The 8,802-nt window shown below is 54.4% G+C and overlaps 1 pseudogene; it reads right to left on the bottom strand.

The window, feature by feature from the left end:
* Positions 1-2,331: 2,331 nt before the first annotated feature.
* On the bottom strand, positions 2,332-8,477 carry LOC129137460 (podocalyxin-like; annotated as a pseudogene).
* Positions 8,478-8,802: the final 325 nt, after the last annotated feature.

Here is an 8,802-nt window from a genome sequence, read left to right as displayed (position 1 = left end):
CTTTCTGGGGCAGGGTCTCTACCCTGTCCCTGGGCAGCCCAGGGGCTGACCCAGAAACTGTGAATTCAGCGTGCTCAGAAAAGCCTGCAAAGCCATCCTCTTCTGAACAAAGTTCAGATTTCAATTCCCCTTTCTCAGATGTCAGGCATAGAGCAGAGCCTTGTTAACCATGGTGACACTGTTTCATACTGAATTGTTACAAATTAGTACTTGTTCATCCTGCGTAACTGCAACTTTGTATTTTTAACCAATACCTCTTCGTTTCCTCCTGCTGATGATCAGGGTATATCCATAGATAGTCATCACATTGGCCGGGTGCAGCGGCTCACACATGTAATCCTAGCACTTTGGGAGGCCGAGGTGGGCAGATCACGAGGTCAGGATATGAGACCATCCTGGGTAAAACGGTGAAACCCTGTCTCTACTAAAAATACAAAAAATTAGGTGGACATGGTGGTGGGTGCCTGTAGTCCCAGCTACTGGGGAGGCTGAAGCAGGAGAATGGCGTGAACCGGGGAGGCAGAGCTTGCAGTGAGCCGAGATTGTGCCACTGGACTCCAGCCTGGGTGACAGAGCAAGACTCCATCTCAAAAAAAAAAAAAAAAAAAAAGAAAAAGAAAAAAGAAAATCATCACATTCTAATTTTTTTTTTTTTTTTTTTATTGAGAGGGAGTTTCACTCTTGTCACCAAGGCTGGAGTGCAGTGGCACAATCTCGGCTCACTGCAATCTCCACCTCCCAAATTCAAGCAATTCTCCTGCCTCAGCTTCCTGAGTAGCTGGGACTACAGGCGCACGCTGCCACGCCCAGCTAATTTTTTGTGTTTTTAGTAGAGACGGGGTTTCACCGTGTTGCCCAGGCTGTTCTCGAACTCCTAAACTCAGGCAATCAGCCTGCCTCGGCCCCCCAAAGTGCTAGGATGACAGGCGTGAGCTACCGTGCCCAGCAATATATGCAATTTTTAAACAGTCAATTAGACCTCAATAAAGCTGGGGGATGGTGGGGGGGAAGAAATACAGAAATACATTCCCCTTCCCCAGAACCAAGGACAAAGCCTTGCAGACCTAGGGCTGCAGGTTAGACCCTCGACTCATGGAGGGGCTACTTCAGAATTGCTCACAGAAAAGGCTGTGGGACCGGGCATGGTGACTCACGCCTGTCATCCCAGCACTTTGGGAGGCTGATGTGGGCACATCCCCTGAGGTCAGGAGGTCGAGACCAGCCTGGCCAACATGGTGAAACCCCCATCTCTACTAAAAATACAAAAAAAATAGCCTGGCGTGGTGGCGGGTGCCTGTCATCCCAGCTACTCAGGAGGCTGAGGCAGGAGAATCGCTTGAACCCAGGAGGTGGAGGTTGCAGTAAGCCGAGATGGTGCCATTGCACTCCAGCCTGGGCTGCAGAGCGAGACTCCATCTCACATACACACAAACAGGCTGTGAGGAGGCGGATAATTTGTAACAATTCAATCCTGCAGCTGTCCACCTGCAAAAGCATGGAATGGTATTTGATGAAGCCTTTTTTTTTTCTCTTCAGATGGTGTCTCGCTCTGTTACCCAGGCTGGATGCAATGGCACAGTTTTGGCTCAGTGCAACCTCCGCTTCCCGGGTTCAAGTGATTCTCCTGCCTCAGCCTCCTGAGTAGCTGAGATGACAGGCACCCACCATCACGCCTGGCTCATTTTTGTATTTTTAGTAGAGATAGGGTTTCACCATATTGGTCAGGCTGGTCATAATTAACATCTTGTTGGGTTTAACTCAAAATGCAAAAATGTTGAGTCTGTACAGCCTATATTTGTAGGTCTATTGCAGTTCACTTCCTTTGGCTGCTAGACCACACATAACTCATGGCAAACTCCAGAAAAAAAAAAAAAGACAGAGAAAATAAACAAAAAAAAAAACAGAGTTTCCACCATTCCATCATTCCCCTTCTTTATTCATTCAGTTTGGTGCCTTAAAAAAAATCATTAAAGAAAACATATATAAATGTAGATTTACCGTTGATGTTTTTAATTTGTACTCAAGACACTCATCTGCTCAGCGCACACTGTAGTGAAAGACACCGTCTGCTGTAACTTAAAAAAAGTGTGTCTGGGCCGGGTGCGGTGGCTCACGCCTGTATTCCCAGCACTTTGGGAGGCCGAGGCGGGCGGATCACAAGGTCAGGAGATAGAGACCAGCTTGGCTAATACGGTGAAACCCCGTCTCTACTAAAAATACAAAAAATTAACTGGGCGTGGTGGCGGGCGCCTGTAGTCCCAGCTATTCGGGAGGCTGAGGCAGGAGAATGGAATGGCGTGAACCCAGGAGGTGGAGGTTGCAGTGAGTCGAGATCGCACCACTGCACTCCAGCCTGGGCAACAGAGTGACAGAGCGAGACTCTGTCTCAAAAAAAAAAAAAAAAAAAAAAAAGTCTGCCAAGGAGTTTTGCTTCACCCATGAAAGGAAGAAAATGGTCCAGGTAAAACGGCCATCGGGATGTAACAAAAAATTGTCAAAGATCACACCCTATAGAGGTGGCTGATTTGATACAACAGCCAGTGAACTTTTTGACGACAAATATTGCAGACTGCAAGAGACACTTCTTGTTCACGGAAATAGAAATAAAGCATGGTGTCTGCGCCCGGCTTTCTGCTGTAAGCTGAAGTATTTCACGGCAGCAGGAATTCGGCAACCCACCGTTTACACTCCACCCTTTAAAACGGCTGAGTGGGGTGGGGACCTGCCTTTGGGGAGAAAAGCACATTTTATTTAAGCCCCTGAAAGAGGAGTGGGTTGGCCAGGCGCGGTGGCTCACACCTGTAATCCCAGCACTTTGGGAGGCTGAGGTGGGTGGATCACTTGAGGTCAGGAGTTTGAGACCAGCCTGGCCAGCATGATGAAACCCCGTCTCTACTGAAAATACAAAATTAACCAAGCGTGGTGGCACATGCCTGTAATCCCAGCTACTGGGGAGGCTGAGGCAGGAGAATAGCTTGAACCCGGGAGGTGGAGTTTGCAGTGAGCCAAGATCATGCCATTGCACTCCAGCCTGGGTGACAAGAGCGAAACTCTGTCTCAAAAAACAAAAAAATGCATATTCCTCAGCCACTGGAAAATGAGATTTCTGAGCAGCTGGATCTGATAATTACCATGAGGTGTCATTACATGATATACACGTGCTTGGAAACATTGTATGTCATAAATGTGTACAATCATTATGGAGTTTTTTTTCTTGAGACAGGGTCTTGTTGTGTTGCCTAAGCTGCAGTGTGCAGTGATGCAATCATGGCTCAGTGCAGCCTCAACCTCCTGGACTCAAACCATCCTTCCACCTCAGCCTCCCCAGTAGCTGGAAATACAGGTCTGCACCAGTGGGTCCAGCTATCTTTTGTACTTTTTTTTTTTAAGAGATGGGATCTTGCTATGTTGCCCAGGCTGGTCTTGAACTTCTGGCCTTGTGATTCTCCCACCTCAGCCTCCCAAAGCACTGGGATTACAAGCGTGAGCCACTGTGCCTGATCCGAACGATGATTCTTAAAAATAAAATAAAACTTTAGAAGAGAAGAAAATCTAATGGTGGTTTTTGTCTTTTCATTGGCTCTGTGTTACTTTGTAGCTGCAATTTTTCTTTCCTTCATTAAGTCAGCTCCAAATTTGCAAACTCAAGTGAAGGGTAAGTGAGTTTTCTGTGTATCTTCTTGGCATGGGGTGGTGAGTGTGTGTACGTGTGTGTGTGTGTGTGTGTGTGTGTGTGTGTGTATTTGTATGTCCAGGGTTCCTCCACATCCCTGAAGAGACTTGGGGCTCCTTAATATCCATATAATTTCTATTTTGAGCAGAAAGAGGAAAAGTCAACGTTTTGGAAACTCCAAACTCCACCAGGGGCTTGGCTGAAACAGGTGTGTGTCGTTTCTCCAACCAGCCAGCTCGCCTGCGAATCTCAGAACTTATGTTAATGAGAGTTGCCTGCCCACAGCTCTTCTACGAATAATGTTTTTGTATGTAAAGGAGAAGCAAAAACATTTTTTTGACCTCTTGGAGCACGAAAATCAATAAGAAGTTGATAAAGCAAAGTCTGTGCCTGCTGAAAATAAAACAAGTGTGGTTTATTTACCCACCGAATCCTTCACGTTGTCAGACCTGCATCGAGATGATTTATAGACCAACACCCCACGAAATCATTTAAAGCAGATTAGATTCCTAGGACAATCCTCTCTAATATGACAAGCTGATAGAGGCTGACAGGTAACTAGGTTGTTTAGGATGGCAAGCCAGTCCCAGAAATTCTGATTAAATTAAAATGTTAATGGTACCACTGGGAGAGGAAGATTGAGTTGAGGTGGGCGAATTCTGTGAGGACCGAGGTGCAAACACCAAGTCACAGTCGCTGTGCTGGAAGCAGAAGCCTGGGGGTGCCAGAGGAAGTTACCTTTGCTAAATCCGAAAGCAGGGCCTGCATTGCGGTGCTGGGGGCAGGGCGGGGACAACGCACCTGCCAGGCTCAGAAGGGAACACGGAGCTTCCCTAATCACCTCCTCTTTCCTGCAGCTGCCAAGGTGATGGCCGGAGACCCTCGTCTCTGCAGCTCTTAATTCTCCAGTAGCCTCTCCCATGCCCTCTGCAAATGCCCGTTTGCAGGGCACTTTAACCCAATCTGAAATTGAGCCTCCAGCACCGTGACTGTGTACAGACTCTCTAGGAAACTGTCTTGGGCCGGCTGGATGAAAGCTTATTGCTGTGTGTGTGTAGTGTGTGTGTGTGGTTTTGTTTTTTCCCTGCAGAGAAAAATGCAAAGAATCTTGCCCCGGCCACAGGAAAAGGAGATTCCTGAGCAGTGTACCTTTCTTTCTTTCTTTCTTTCTTTCCTTCCTTCTTTCTTCTTTCTTTCTTTCTGTTTCCTTCCTTCCTTGCTTCCTTCTTTCTTTCTTTCCTTCCTTCTTTCTTTCTCTGTCTCTCCTTCCTTCCACCCTTCTTTCTTCCTTTCTTTCTCTCTCTCCTTCCTTCTTTCTCTCTCCCTTTCTTTCTTCTCTCTTTCTCTCTCTCCTTCCTTCCTTCTTTCTTCCTTTCTTTTTCTCTCTCTCCTTCCTTCTTTCTTTCTCTCTCTCCTTCTTTAGTTCTTTCTCTCTCTTTCTTTCTGTCCTTCCTTCCTTTCTTCCTTCCTTCGCTTTCTTTCTTTCCTTCTCTCTCTCTTTCTTTCTCTTTCTTTCTCTCTCTCTCTCCCCCCTTCCTTCCTTCCTTCCTTCCTTCCTTCCTTCCTTCCTTCCTTCCTTCCTTCCTTCCTTCCTTCCTTCCTTTTCTCTCTCTCTCTTTCCGGCTGGCTGTGTGGCTTGGCTGTCTTGGCTGGCTTGGCTGGCTTGTCTGGCTGGCTGGCTGGCTTGGCTGGCTTGGCTGGCTTGGCTGGCTGGCTTGACTAGCTGGCTGCCTTGCCTGGCTTGGCTGGCTGGGTGGATTGGCTGTCTGGCTTGGCTGGCATGGCTGGCTGTCTGGCTGGATTGGCAGGCTTGGCTGGATGGCTGGCTTGGCTGGCTTGGCTGGCTGTGTGGCTTGGCTGGGTGGCTTGGCTGGCTGGGTCACTTGGCTGGCTTGGCTGGCTGGCTGGCTTTGGCTGGGTGGCTTGGCTGGCTTGGCTGGCTGGGTGGCTTGGCTGGCTTGGCTGGCTTGGATGGCTTGACCGTCTGGGTGGCTTGGCTGGCTGGCTGGCTTGGCTGGCTTGGCTGGCTGGCTGGCTGGCTTGGCTGGCTTGGCTGGTTGGCTGGCTTGGCTGGATGGCTGGCTTTGGCTGGGTGGCTTGGCTGGCTTGGATGGCTTGGGCGGCTTGGCTGGCTTGGCTGGCTTCGCTGGCTGGGTGACTGGGTGGCTTGCCTGGCTGGCTGGCTTGGCTGGCTTGGCTGGCTGTCTGGCTGGATTGGCAGGCTTGGCTGGATGGCTGGCTTGGCTGGCTTGGCTGGCTGTGTGGCTTGGCTGGCTTGGCTGGCTTTGTGGCTTGGCTGGCTTGGCTGGGTGGCTTGGCTGGCTGGGTCACTTGGCCGGCTTGGCTGGCTGGCTGGCTTTGGCTGGGTGGCTTGGCTGGCTTGGCTGGCTGGGTGGCTTGGCTGGCTTGGATGGCTTGGCTGGCTTCACTGGCTGGATCGCTTGGTCGGCTTGTCTGGCTGGCTGGCTGGCTTGGCTGGCTTGGCTGGCTTGGCTGGCTGGCTTGGCTAGCTGGCTGCCTTGCCTGGCTTGGCTGGCTGGGTGGATTGGCTGGCTGGCTTGGCTGGCATGGCTGGCTGTCTGGCTGGATTGGCAGGCTTGGCTGGATGGCTGGCTTGGCTGGCTTGGCTGGCTGTGTGGCTTGGCTGGGTGGCTTGGCTGGCTGGGTCACTTGGCTGGCTTGGCTGGCTGGCTGGCTTTGGCTGGGTGGCTTGGCTGGCTTGGCTGGCTGGGTGGCTTGGCTGGCTTGGCTGGCTTGGATGGCTTGGCTGGCTTGGCTGGCTTGACCGTCTGGGTGGCTTGGCTGGCTGGCTGGCTTGGCTGGCTTGGCTGGCTGGCTGGCTGGCTTGGCTGGCTTGGCTGGCTTGGCTGGTTGGCTGGCTTGGCTGGATGGCTGGCTTTGGCTGGGTGGCTTGGCTGGCTTGGATGGCTTGGGCGGCTTGGCTGGCTTGGCTGGCTTCGCTGGCTGGGTGACTGGGTGGCTTGCCTGGCTGGCTGGCTTGGCTGGCTTGGCTGGCTGTCTGGCTGGATTGGCAGGCTTGGCTGGATGGCTGGCTTGGCTGGCTTGGCTGGCTGTGTGGCTTGGCTGGCTTGGCTGGCTTTGTGGCTTGGCTGGCTTGGCTGGGTGGCTTGGCTGGCTGGGTCACTTGGCCGGCTTGGCTGGCTGGCTGGCTTTGGCTGGGTGGCTTGGCTGGCTTGGCTGGCTGGGTGGCTTGGCTGGCTTGGATGGCTTGGCTGGCTTCACTGGCTGGATCGCTTGGTCGGCTTGGCTGGCTGGCTGGCTGGCTTGGCTGGCTTGGTGGCTTGGCTGGCTTGGCTGGCTGGGTGGCTTGGCCGGCTGGGTGGCTTGGCTGGCTGGCTGGCTTGGCTGGTTTCGCTGGCTGGATGGCTTGGCCGGCTTGGCTGGCTGGCCGGCTTGGCTGGCTGGGTGGCTTGGCTGGCTTGGCTGGCTGGCTGGCTGGCTGGCTGGGTGGCTTGGCTGGCTTGGCTCGCTGGGTGGCTTGGCTGGCTTGGGTGGCTCTGTGGCTTGGCTGGCTGGGCTGCCTGGGTGGCTTGGCTGGCTGGCTGGCTTCACTGGCTGGGTGGCTGGCTGGCTTGTCTGGCTGGGTGGCTTGGCTGGCTTGGCTGGCTGGGTGGCTTGGGTGGCTTGGATGGCTTGGGTGGCTTTGCTGGTTGGCTGGCTTGGCTGGCTTGGCGGCTTGGGTGGCTTGGCTCGCTTGGGTGGCTTTGCTGGCTGGCTTGGCTGGCTTGGCTGGCTTGCCTGGCTGGCTGGCTTGGCCGGCTTAGCTGCCTGGCTGGCTTGGCTGGCTTGGCTGGCTGGCTTGGCTGCCTGGCTGGCTGGCTTGGCTGGCCGTGTGGCTTGGCTGTCTTGGCTGGCTTGGCTGGCTGGCTGGCTTGTCTGGCTGGCTGGCTGGCTTGGGTGGCTTGGCTGGCTGGCTTGTCTGGCTGTCTGGCTGGCTTGGGTGGCTTGGCTGGCTGGCTGGCTTGGCTGGGTGGCTTGGCTGGCTGGGTCGCTTGCCTGGCTTGGCTGGCTGGCTGGCTTGGATGGCTTGGCTGGCTGTCTGGCTTTGACTGGGTGGCTTGGCTGGCTTGACTGGCTGGGTTGGTTGGCTGGCTTGGATGGCTTGGCCGGCTGCGTGGCTTGGCTGGCTTGGCCGGCTGGGCCGGCCTGGCTGGCTTGGCAGGCTGGCTGGCTTGTTTGGCTTGGCTTGGCTTGGCGTGTGCGGCAGCCGAGGCTGGGGCTGTGACTTCTACAGAGGTTGGCGTGACGGGGGGCATCCCTGCCCTCCCAGGGTCTGCCTGTGGGTCATGGGGAACATGGTTCGAGGCCCCTCCTGTAGCCACACAGCAGTGTGTTGCCGCGTGAGTGGTCTTGTCTGCAGGCTTTAGACTCAGCCGGGTCTTTTGTGCCACGTGGGGTCTGTGCCGCCTCAGGGGCCGTATCTCTTTCAGCCACAGGATGTGCATCCTAGGGTTGCAGCAGACGGGGCTCCTGTGCCATGTGGGGTCCAACCCCTCGGCCTGAGCAAGGCGGCCAGTGGGCATTGTGCTGGTGACGACCTCCGGCCTCTGCTCCTTCCCCGGCTCTGAGTCATAAAGGCCTCCCAGTCCCACCTGGGAGCCGTGTCTCCTCTAGGAACTGCTGGGCATGGCTGGGTCCAGTTTGCCTCATTCCTGCATCTGATGCCCACCAGTTCTTCCCCAACTCCCCCGTTCTCTATCTCCCCCTTCTCCTCCATCTCCTCCGTCTCCCCCATCCCCTCCGTCTTGCCCGTCTCCATTTCCTCCAACTCCCCCTTCTCCATGTCATGGCTGTCCAGGCTCCATCCCTCCGCAGGCTCGGTCCCCCCTTGTTCTGGGCAGGGCTCTGGGTGCCGGTCTGGTGCCAGTGCTGGGAGCCTGTGGTGCCCGTCACCCCTGCTCCACCTTGAGGAGCTGTGTCCTGTCCCACAAGGAGGTGCCCCGGGACCTCAGGGCTGCAAGACATGGCTGGGTCCAGCTCTGCCTCATTCCTGTATCTGATGCCCCCCAGTTCTCCCCCATTTCCCCCTTCTGCATCTCCTCTGTGTCTCCCGTCTCATGGCTGTCCAAGCCCCATCCCCCACCCAGGCTGGGTCCCCTCGTTCTGGG

Source organism: Pan troglodytes, chromosome 18 (genome assembly GCF_028858775.2).
Source record: "Pan troglodytes isolate AG18354 chromosome 18, NHGRI_mPanTro3-v2.0_pri, whole genome shotgun sequence".
Taxonomy (NCBI): Eukaryota; Metazoa; Chordata; class Mammalia; order Primates; family Hominidae; genus Pan; species Pan troglodytes.
Note: the sequence above shows the minus strand (reverse complement) of the source record. Positions and strands in the feature narration are given on the sequence as shown.